General features: G+C 38.8%; 1 protein-coding gene across 7 annotated transcripts in view; it reads left to right on the top strand.

Annotated features, from left to right (window-relative positions):
• The window catches only part of ARID1B (AT-rich interaction domain 1B), a 1,953,609-nt gene that overhangs the window by 1,824,103 nt on the left and 117,065 nt on the right, over positions 1-12,441 (top strand). The gene's annotated exons all lie outside the window — the stretch shown is intronic.

Genomic DNA, 12,441 nt, shown 5'->3' with positions numbered 1-12,441 from the left:
AAGGGACTGTAGCAGTTTGCTACCATGTTATTCCTTTCCTTTTTCCCTTTTCCCCAAGGATAGGAATGCCTGTCCTGCCCTGACAACTCCAGCCTCTTGAACTACTGCTAATCAAACTGTAATTGCCCAGGCCATAGTCAATACTTTTTCCCTCTAAATCACCAGAGTTGCCTTTTAAAATATGTTTTGCCCAAAACAGTTTAACAGTAAATTTCCATACTATTTTAATTTTGTGGTGTTGGTTTTGAGTGTTGTAAGTAATCATTTTACAGGTGTTACTTTTTATATGGAGGTATGTAGTCAGTGCAAGTATAAACTGTGTGTACACGACTGCTGTTTGGAACTTCATTAAAAAAAGAAATTCACTGCCCTATTATTTTGTTGAAATCCGAAAATGTACTACCAAAATGGTACATTTTTCCATTTCAACTTACTTTTTTTTCCCCTTTGAAAGTTGCATGGGAGATTCAATTGGAGGTTGCAGTCAGGTGCAAGGATGGCAGCAGGCATATACTATGCACACTATGGCCAGCCAATGGGTAGCAAAAAAAAAAAAAAAAAAAAATTGTTGGTTTACTTTTCAGCTTGCTGCGTGCTTTGCTTGGGTGAGGGGTGATTGGTGCAATGGTGACAATTGTAATTCGCTGCAGGTGTATTTGGCAGGCAGTTTGACTCCTGTTAAATAGAGCTACTGTTGAATCCTTCTGGTTTTGGAGCTGTTGAGGTGAGTGAGCCGTTACTCTGTGAGTGACCATGTGTCATGTAAGTCTGCTTGCTGATTTTCCCCCCTCTTCCTTGTTTAGCGAAGTTACTTGGAGCACAATAAAGTCTCCAAAATCCTACAGGATGATGTCCCATGATCTTCAACTCTCCTCTTATGCCTATGTCCACTGATTCTATGTATTTTGGAACAAATTAGATAAGGTAGAATGGTGCAGATTTTAAATATTGCTCTTATCAACTTGGAAGGTTGCTAGAATATGTGTGCTAACATGTATTTTCTGAAGGATGCAAAGTCTGAAACTCAGAAATAAGTCACTGTTTAGTGACTTCAGTTCTCAGCTGCAGAAGTGAGCAGCATACCTCTCAACTGTCCCTGATTTTCAGGGATGTCTCTGATTTTGACTCAAATTTTAGCCCAGTCACTCTTAATCCCTCCTAAAAATTGGTGATCTTTGGAGAAAAGGTGGCAATTGTTCTTAATAAATAATGACAATAATTAAAGTTTTACCCCTCCTTTACTTCAAAAATGTGTATTAATTCACGTGTTCTTGTTCTGACAGTGTCTCATGTTAAAAGTACTGATATTTTAAGTGTCCCTGATTGCTTCTGGATTTGTCCATGATTTTGCTGAGATTCGTCTCTGACTGTTTGAGAACTATGGTGAGCAGTAAGCTAAAGATATGAAGCACAGTTCTGGGCACTCCTTCCATGTTATTGCAAGGCATCAAATCTGGACAAATCCAGATATAATGGGGTGGCGGTGGGGCAAAAGCCATAAAAAATAGGGACAGATTTTAAATATTGCTTTTGTAAACTTAGAAAATGGCTAGAAATAGCAAGATTTAGTTTTATATGCATTTTCTGAAATATATAAAGTCTAAAAATCAACTGTATGCCACTGTTCTGTGACTTCAGTCCTCAGTTAGTTGGCAGAAACCTGTAATAAGGAACACCAGTGATGTGAGGCAAAGATCTAGACATTTTGCAAAAATCTGGAAAGCTTAGAGGTATGGATCCCTCCCATATTAGATGCTGGGCTTAAGCAGGCGCTAATGAAACAAAACTAAGCATGTGAGTCTCCCAAAAAATGTACACTGAAAGCTGAATATTTAATATAGCGCACAGTGGTTGAAATTATAGATTTATTTAAGGACCTGGGTATATGGGTAGATCCAGTTTTTGTAATCATATCATCCAATTGTTTAATAATTATAAAGCTATACGTTGTATAAGAGATTTATAAAGTCTAGGAAAGAAATGAAAGTTGTTCATTAACTTGAACATGAAATAATATGGAAACCAAGCATGAAAAAACAGGAGAGAGTCAGTGGAAATACACAGATGGTATCCATGGATGTGAAAATTTAAGTATGGCTCATTGGTAAAAGGTACCGGGTTTAGAGTCTGATCTCAGGTTATTGGCAAGGCTTAGCTTGGTATTCGCCTATGTAACTATAAAACTGAAGTAGGCAGACTTGGACAGTGGGACAGATACTTAAGAGGAGACCGTATTCAGGTATACAGAGCATTTAGAGACAACTACCTCTGGAAATTTTGTGGTTATCAAATAGAAAATCAAACAACCTATGTAGACGATTCTATAACAATGAGAAGTACGCTAATTTATTTTCTCTGACAGAGAGCCACTGATACATGAATAGACTACTAGATTACATTAAAGCAAGCACTAGGTTAGATATTTTGAGAACATCCTGGACACATTAAGGGATCAGCTATTTTCGTATATTGGAAGGCTAGAAGGGCATTATTGCCTGTTCTTGAAATATCTAATTTTTTCTTTCACAAAATATTTCAACTTGCATAACATCTACTGAATAAAATATGGGGGGAGCAAACATATGTGACCTTTTGTAGTATTTGAGTGGTATTAACAGGATTGCAGCCAAATCACTGTGCATTTTTTTATTGTTAGGCATGGTAGATTAATTCATGACTGTAATGTGATTGCATTTCTTTTGCTCTACTGATCATGTAGTGGGTAACTTAAGATCATTTTTAGACAAGTCTTTGATTTTCTGTAATTGTAGAAATTGTGTGGTGGGAGGCAGGTCAGTTTCACCTCTGCATAAAAGATGGGATAAAGTTGGTGCCACTGGATATGATTGCTAAGTTTATATTATGGTACAAGTCCAATCCTGTATAGTTCACTATATAACTATTTAGTTGTATTATGTTGTCTGTACAGTGCCAACCATTTAAGCTACTAAAATTGTGAACTCAGATTCAAGAAACAATGACTGGAAGCTCTGACCTTATTGCACTCTGTATTTTGTAGTTAAATACCCTGTTGTATTTTGTACAAATCATGTAATGAAAATCTAACATGAGACATGAGTTTTGTTTTTTTACAGTTGCCCACATGGTTCATGTGCCTTCACTACTGCATCTGGCCTTTTTCCTTTGTTGCTGGTCTTCATTATGTTACTGTGATAAAGTTCTGAGAACACTGCTTGCTAAACTGGCTGAAGTCAGTTTATTTATTTAACATTTTCAGCAACAGTTTTCTTTTTTTCTGTAAAGCTATGCCACACTGGAATCTGTGAGGCTAGTAGTATTGCAGCCTGTTTTGTAACTGGGTACGAGTTTGGCATTTTGCATTGTACTACTTCATTTTGTGTGTAATGCTGATGTTGCATGCAGTTTACTAATTTGCTTAATTTCATTTGTAACCTGCACTGAGTTTATTGCCATTATTGAAGGTTTCGCGTCAGATGCAATTGTGTGCAGCAGTATGATTTTGACAAGCTGCCTTTTCGCACTAGCTGTTTTTGTTGCATTTTATCTTACGAATGGCCTGTTGTGAAATATTCATGCTAACTTGCAATGAGAACAGTGAATCTACAGCCATTAGTTAATTTCCCATTTGAATTGTATCAGCTGTACTAAAGTCGTTCTGTTGTCACTCAAGCTGTCTGATACTGCAATGGTACACCTGTGTTGGGAGGGGAGCAGATGTTGGTATGAAATGGGATGGTACCACCGAATAGGAAAGATTTGTTTAGTGACTTGATTTGTCCTCTGATTTTCTTGCATAGATTTTTTTTTATCCTGCTGGGTGTTGCATTTTCTGATTTTTGCCATGACTTTCTTCCTTTTGCTGTGCATCCTGTTGCTAGGATACCACCAGGCTGGCTTGTATGAATTTGTTCTGTGGTTATTCCTGGTAAGCAGAAATGTCTCTGTGCTTCCTATGGTAATTTGGACATGGAGAAGCTGAAGCACATCATCATGTTTGATCAGCCCTGAGGCATGCTTTTGATGTAAACTGTGACATCTCCACCTTTACTCCATGCCTGTGCAGTAGCTGGTCTAAATGCTCAAATGTCTGCATTCTCCAGAGTGGAAAAGGCTTTTAGCAAGCGCAGCTTCTTGTTTAGATTCATGGAATTGAGCAGTAACATCTTTAGATTTTCTAATTGGTCAGTTTTCCATTGTTTAAAACGTTATGGTGGTGATCATTGTGTGGTGTTTAATGGACCTCTGTGAGACTGGCTACCTCAATGTGATACAGAGGCTTGTTGCAGTGAATAATGGGTACTAAATGCCAATTGAGTGAATTTCAGTGGGCTTGATACATTGGGGGCTGGGCCATGTGGATGCATTGACGACAGGGCAGTGGATGCATTTGGGCGTGGCATTTTGGATGCATGGGGAGGAGCACGACTAGACCTTACAGTACAAATTGAAAAAACTGTCTACACACCAAGTCCCCAATCCCTCCTTGATTTGCTTCTGAACATTTTTATTTCTGTTTGTATCCATTTGTGCCTGCTTTACCCCTTCTTTGTGACCCTGTTGCTGTTTTAGCCTCACAATAATGGCATTGTTCATCTAACAGCTTTCTTTCTGTAATTTTGTCAAATCTAAAGTTAATGTACCTGTACTTCTTCCTCTTTGCTTGTCTCTTTTACAGTTCTTTAAATAACTTCACATTGTCTTGTTTTCTTCAGTGTCAGTCACTGTTGCTGTCACATTGTCGAGTCTGTTTCCTCTCACTCTGCTGCTGTGCTACCTTTCCATCTTTTTTCCTTTTACCTACAAGAGTGCCTTCATTCTCGGTACCTGTCCTTGCATTTCTGCAACTTCCAATGTCTGTTTCAAGTGATTTAGTTTAGTTTTCTTTTTCATCTTTTTTTTTCTGTAATATTTCAGATTCTTTTATTCCCTTGTTACTCCCCAGCTGTCTCCATATTTCCCTGTCTGCTCCACAACTCAACCCTTTAAAGCAGCTTTAATGTAATTTCACAAACCTAATCATATGATCTTGTCTTTTTTATGTTGTCTTCCACAAACTCTTTAAATGTCTCATTTTTAATTCTGCTTTTCCTCCTGTGATCTCTGTCTGCCTTCATTCCATCTACAGTCTCGACCCCCTACCTGTAGTTTCTCATTCCACTCCTCCTAACTGTATAAAATAAAATTGCCTTTAACATTTCATAGTTATTTCATCCAGCCAGTACACACAATTTCAATAATCTTTCTAACTTGGGTTCTTTCCTTCTGAAGAATGCGAGTTGAAACTGCTTAGGAAAGCTTTGAGTTTAGTAAAATGTTCATATATGCACCAAATGACTAATCTATCCACATGGGGTTTTGTTACATAACAATAAAATAGATTTTGACTTTCAATCTGTTCTAAAATGCTACAGTGGTTACAATATTTTTTATATTACACGTGACTAAATTGAGCATTTGTTTTTTGTGATTTTTTCTACTACTTTTGGTAGTACTCTTGCTGTTTTACTTAACTGAGCTTCACTTTTTCACATAAGTCATTATTTAACTTAAAAAAAATTATAATTTTCTTTGACTAATATCCCATCCAGTGGACAGCTTCCTAGGGTATAACAATGACTATGCCTGCTATGCCATGGAAGGGAACTCTTCCAGGCATGTATTGAAAATACTTGTACTGGGTGTACATGTGTTGCACAGGAATTACCTGTCTACACTACTACATCCGCAGCAAAATCTTGTGCAGCTGAATGTATACTGCTTTCTTTTCACACGTGATGAAGAACTTCTTATCCCTCTTTCTCACTCCCACTCCGATAGTCATCTAACCAGACTGAACCCCCCCCCTTTTTGCAAATTCTTGGATCTGCCACTGGATCAGTCAGTGATCTGCTTGGTTGCTGATGTTTTCATTGCAAATGTCAGGTAATATGTCTGTTACATTTTCAGATAGGCCTTTTGCTCTTTAAATCTTTTAACATTATCATTTGGATGCAAACAGTAAAGGAGCATCTTGTACTTATCAAAAACATGTGAGCTGGTACCTTGGTGTATCTACATTTTAAATATAGTGGAATTTCTCTTGAGTATGCAGTTGGAGAACAATATTATTTAAACAAAAATAGTTTTTGAACTATTTGGTTGTCATTTTCTCCGAACATCAGTTTGTTTCGTAACCACTCATTCATTGTCTGATTAAGCACCTATTCCTGTCCAGGGCTGTGGGGAGACGGAGCCTATCCCATGACTTTATGGGTGCAAGTTAAATACACTTGCAGCTTTTCTGGTATTAGTTTATTATGGGAAGCATACAATCTTACCTCTCTAGGCAGTTTTTAAGAGTGCCAGTTTTTCTCCTAGATGACTCTTGAGTGTGTTTGTGGGGGTGGTTGTGGGGTCCTTAGTATCCAGTGAAGCACTTGTATGGATAGAGGAAGGATATGCAAATTTTTTTCACAGAGTATGTCCCAGCCAAGAGCCAAATTATCTACTGCACCGTTCTGCCACCCTGATACACTACTACAATGTGCAGTTAAATACAAGTGTAAATAAGCTGGTTGCATTTACTATGCCTTAGGGAAGCCAGAGAGGTCAGGAATTTACTGCAACTGCTAAAAGCTGGAATTGTTTTTCTTTTAAACGTGACAATTAGTGCAACAAGTTCACAAACAGCATTACAACAAAGTGTTTGTAGGATCATAGGAGGTTACTAGGCTAATTGCCCTAAGGCCCTTACAAGCCTAGTGAAGTTAACCCTTGTTCCCAAGGGTGTGTATTACGGGTAAACACTAAATCAGCAGCTGTTACCCATATCTAAGAGGGACACAGGTGGAATTTAGTGTTTTCCATTCAATCATCTAAATTTATGCTCGAGTAGAATTAATTTTTTTTTATCTATTAAATAACAGCATTTATCAAAAAGAAACTTGTTTGGAACCTTTGTTAATGTTTTTAATCAAAATTTAATCTGCAACATTGTAGAAAGACAAACTCTTACTGCCGTTCAGCATACATATGTTTTCTTTTATTGTGCAAGTATTGCTCCCACACATTCCATTTATTTCTATAAAGTTTGTTCTTTTCCTTTTGTAAAGATCTAACCACTGGCACCGATCTCCTTTTTACAGTGTCCTGATATTTGCTTTTTCCCTTTTCTAGAGATCCCACAACCAATTCTTTAATCTTCTTTATAATATCCAGAGCATTGTTTTTTGTTTGGTAATAGTTTTTGATTTCCATTTTCTAGTAATTGCTTTCTTGGAAGCCAGTAGCATTAAACTTAATATTTCTATGCAGATCAGGTACTATAATCCCAGCTCAGAAGAATAATTTCTTTAGTTATAACCATTTGTTTCTCCCCAACATTGTTGTCAAAATAGTGTGTAGGAAATATTTAATATCTGTCAGTTTGTTACATTCCCAAAAAGCATGTTCATAGTTGCCTGTTTTTTTTTTTTTTTCCACAGTACACCTCCAGCATTTGCTGTTTATCTTAGGGAAAATCTACTGAAATTTGATTGGGGTTTGAAAATATCCATGCAGACACTTCCACGGAACAATTTAAGCCTTATGGACTTTGTTGCATACTTGAGAGCTTTATGAATTTCTTCCCTGCTGTTGCTTTGTAAAGTGACTTTCCAGTCTTTCTTCCCAGTCTGTTCTACCCACCTTTGATTGATAATTGGTTATCTTGCAGTGTTTTGTATTCCCTCCTAATTATCCTTTCTTAAACCAGATTCCATTCTAGACTTTGCTAAAAACTCAACTGGAGCTGGTCTTTCACTTAGCACTCCCTTATCCTGTTCTCTTTGCTGATAGGGAAGTCATTTTCGAACATGTAGTCCAGACGTCTTCAAAGCCTCATCCCCTCTCTTTTTTTCTTTCCCTTCCAAGTTATTTGCTCCCATTACCGTAGTTCCTTTGCTAATTTCCTTCAATTAATTCCAGCCTGCTCTTGCCTATTTTCTGTACCCCTACTTGCAGACGCCCACTCTGGATTAGGTCTTAGAATACTTTCTGCTACTTTGAGTATGATGCTCTGTATTTAAAACATGCTTTTGGGGGACAAATTCCCTCTGCAACATAAACACAAAGTGAACTGCCTCCTTACAGCACACTTCCACAGATTGTGTGATATTTGTGCATCTTTCAATCATTCTGCACTTAAAAAAAAAAAAAAAAAAAAAGACGACCTGGGTAGGAGATGGAGAAGCTGTTCATCCCCCAGAGACAGATCCGAAGGCTTTTCCCTTCACTTAGATTGCCTTCCGAGAGAAAGCCACAAGCAGATAAGAATTCTTCTAAATATAAGAGAAAAACCCCATGTTGCATTCTGAGCAGATGCATGCAGAAAAAGGATGTTTTAGTTGTATAACATTCTACTTGGGTTGATGTTAATACAGTATGCACTGTGTTGTATAAGTCAAATTCCCATTCTTTTCCTCCACAGCTTGTCCATTCAGAGAATGTGGGTTCAGTGGTCTCTGAACCAACCCTTGTAGCTCCCAGATCCTGCAGTCCTTTTTCTAGTCTACTCCTGTGCCTTGACTCCTTCCTTGTAGATTACAAGATAATATGCCAGTCCTCCCAAGTCCAATGGCTGTAGTCCGTGATCTTGCCCCTGCTAACATCAGGGGCTTCAATGGCATCATTGAACTTTTCTGACTAGGCTCAAGATTGTTCCTTCAAGTCTTGCTTCAAGCCACATTGCCCTCAAGGTCCTCTGATCCCCTCAACCTCTGTGTCAGTAGTTGTCTTGGTGCTGACACACTCCCTGATGTCAACGCACCTGTCAGCCTCAGCCTCCTTGGTGGCAGCTTCATTTCCTTTGGGCTTGGGGCACAGTATTCCACATCCAAGCTTGCCCTATTGATATTCGTCTGTGAGGCCTACAGCCTTAACGGAGACATGGAGGCTGCTTCATCTACAAGTTTTGGAATCACTGGACAGCTTTCATCTTGATGCTGATTTTTTTGGCTTTGGTGTTTGGGTGGTCTCCAATGTCCTTGGAATCTGATCTGAAGTTTGCTCTTGCTATGGATGTGGTGCTGGTGATGGCAGGTCCCAGTGTCATCCAGGCAGGCATCTGTGAATCATTCCATGCTCAAGGGGATTCACTCAGTGACCTTTCTTTGTCTACCAACTCTTAAACCAGCCTTCCACTCCTACCTTTCCTGGATAGATGAACTAAATGACCTTCACAAGATGACTCCCCACAGGCTGTATTTGTAGATTTCCTCCTTCCTGTGTTTTCCGTAAAAGTCATTGCAGGAAGACTGGATGCAAGAGTAAGCATGTGGACTCTTGTACAGTCCACCACAGCTCATAGAGATGAGGATCCAGAGGCAGAGGCTGACTCTCCCTACCTTGCCCCAAAACTCAGGGAAATGCACGTTTTGTTAATTCTACAAGATATCTCCACAGATTCTGTACACGTCCTTTGAGAGGCCTTCCACTTACTGAGATCGGCCCCCTTGGATGGTTGTGACTGTGCACAAAATAATACATTTGGTATTGGACAATAAACCCTAACATGGTAACTGGTTCACCCAAAGACCCAGTAAAATATTGTGCCCACGCTAGGTGCAGCAGGTTACAGAGCCTAATATTGCAAAGAGCTGCAAAAACATTATGAAAGTACAATTGAACAATGAATGTTGAACATCACTGTTTAAGTTTTTTTTTGCATGGGGCAAGCCCCTCTGCACCCCAGGAACTTATATATACTAACTCCAATATCATCATACCTCAGAGAAAAGGGGATCTCAGAATCCGTGTAAGTCTGTTTTTTTCATTCATTTACTTATGGTCACTATTCAGGGACTTGCACAAACTCTCCATCACTGCCTATAACAGTCATCAAGCCTACCCTTGAATTTTATTTTACATTTGTTTACCAGGATGGTACACCAATTCCAACTGACTATTATGGGTCTATGGGTATCATCCCATAGAACAATGGCAATTCACAAGGTAAGTGAAAGTGCACGGCAAAAAGTAACCAACAACAGGAGGGAGAAAAAAAAAAAACAAAACAAAGGCCAGCACTATCAAAACCCAATCTAATACATTTGGTAAACTGCTACTGTGGTTGCCACCTTGAAGAAAGCTCCTGAGCCTCATAGGTTGGTACTGGGCTATCTGCCCGAAGGCATATATTAACCCAGCCATGTTGTGCGGTATTCACCACCCCTTTAGTAGTTCCCTAGACCCTTGTACTAGCAGCTAGTACCCTTGGCCGCTATCTAGTAGTACTGTTGGTGTGAACTTTTTGTTACCCATCCACTCATCAAGGTTCCTCTTGAAGAGTGATAGTGAGGGGCTCTGTCTTATGTAGATCGGGACCCTGTTCCATAGTAAGGGAAGTCTCTGCGAAGGGAATCTATCCCTCCAGCATGTTCTATTCTTTGTTGTGTTGAGGTTTATATCCCTAGAGCATGTAGCTCGAGTAGATTTGGTTTTGCTAAGATGGAGCATGTTCAACAATTCTGGGTTGGACATGGCTCTGTACGTTAGACAGAGATCGCCTCTGAGAAAGAGGTATGCAAAAGAGAACAGTCTTAGCTTTTTCAATCGTGCTGCATAGGGCAACTGTTTGAGGCCAGTACTCCTCTTGGATAGGTACCTCTGTGGTCTCTCCAGCTGCTGGAAATGTCTAGCCGGGTACATTCCAATTGGTGCATTGTACTCAATAATGGGTCTGATAAGGGAATTGTAGAGGGGGCACCATTACATCCTTAGATCTTGATGCGAACCCTTTCGTGATCAGATGGGTCACATAGAAGGATTTTCTAACCACTTTGGCAACATGGTTATCAAAGGAAAGCTGACTATCTACTTGGGTCCCTAGATCCCTTATTTCTTCAGATTTCAGGGGATTACCTCTTATGTTGTAGTTTGCGGGTACTCTGTTTTTTCCAAAAGGGATTACTATGCATTTTTTTGCATTTAGCTTGGGACCATGGCTTTGACACCATGCATCAGTCTCATTTAGGCCCACACACACATACACGTGAAGAATGTGTGCACCCCCCCCCAAAAAAAAAAACAAAAAAAAAAAACAGGGTAGTCATGTTCATAGGTAGATAGGATAGGGAAGAAGAGGTTCATGTCCTCAACGTTTATCGTCAGGTGCTGATCTACTGGATATACATGCATAGTTTCATGGAGAACTTAGATGAAATGCTTGACTGTGGAAGAGCTTGCTAATGCCAAGGCCAAAGTAAGTTGTTCCCAATCTGGTAACCTCATCTGTAGTGATTAACTGGTTGATGACACACCTAGCTCCACCTGTTGTATTTTCTGAGACCTTGATTGCCTTTGATTTTTGTTGTATCAGTTATAGTCCACAAGGTTTTGTATCAGTTCCTGCAACATGACAGTTTGAGGCTCCGAGAAGTATTACAAAGAGTGCAGCAACTTTCAAAACAGCCATGGTTTCAGCGAATGGCGATGAAGTTGAGCCCTGATGGCTCTCGTTGTGGAAATATGCTGTATATGCACCACAAGAGAAAGACCCCTTTAAAATATTGCCATCCAAAGTAGTTTGTAGTTCAAGTACTACATTCAACCCTCTTTTGTAATGACTAAAATAATTTCCTATAGTTCTACCATGTCTGTAAGAAAAAAAACATTTGTCAGGGAGAATTTCTAACAAATCTTTGTCCATCTGTAAAATAAACCAATGATTGCGAACCATCTTTTCATAATCTTCTCATCAGTAATGCCCTCCTCAGTGTTTTAAAGGGGTCTTTCCCTTGTGGTGAATGTACAGCATGTGCCGTTATTTTCAAAAATAAGGAATTTATATCAGCAAACACTCCTCCTAGAGCTTGAAATTAAAACTGCTATTATTTGTAGTTCTCAGTGGGTTATATATTTAGTTAGATGTTCTTGTTCTGCTTCCTATGTTGGAAAGACTTCTTGGTTTTCTTGATTTTTTTAAAACATGTATATTTGAACATCTTAATGAGATTAGATGTCAGAGTGAATCTGACGCCTTGTTTAAGCATATACTTAAGCATCGTAATGCCTAGTTTTGTTTTGAGTATTGATTATGTTTAGTGCAAATAAATTAGGATGGAAAAAAAAAGTTTAGTGTAAAGGAACATTTTTGGATTGTGAAACTAGGAGGTTTATTTACTCCTGGTTGGAATAAATATTAGTTTGTGTTGTATTTATGTATCAGACGTCTTTAAATACGAGTCCAAAGAATTGTGGTGTCATCTTCAGTGAAGTGATAAGTAACTGTTGACTATTTAAATTTTACCACCATACTGAGACTGAGGAAGGCTGTTGCTGAAACTGGTATGTGTTTTTTAAACTGACTAAATACAGATTACATTTTTAGATTGGGTTTGGATAGTGCTGGCCTTTGTTTTGTTTTATTTTTTCTCCCTCCTGTTGCTGGTTACTTTTTGCCGTGCACTTTCACTTACCTTGTGAATTGCCATTGTTCTATGG

Source organism: Protopterus annectens, chromosome 1.part0 (genome assembly GCF_019279795.1).
Source record: "Protopterus annectens isolate FY-2018-M chromosome 1.part0, PAN1.0, whole genome shotgun sequence".
NCBI classification, from domain to species: Eukaryota; Metazoa; Chordata; order Ceratodontiformes; family Protopteridae; genus Protopterus; species Protopterus annectens.
Note: the sequence above shows the minus strand (reverse complement) of the source record. Positions and strands in the feature narration are given on the sequence as shown.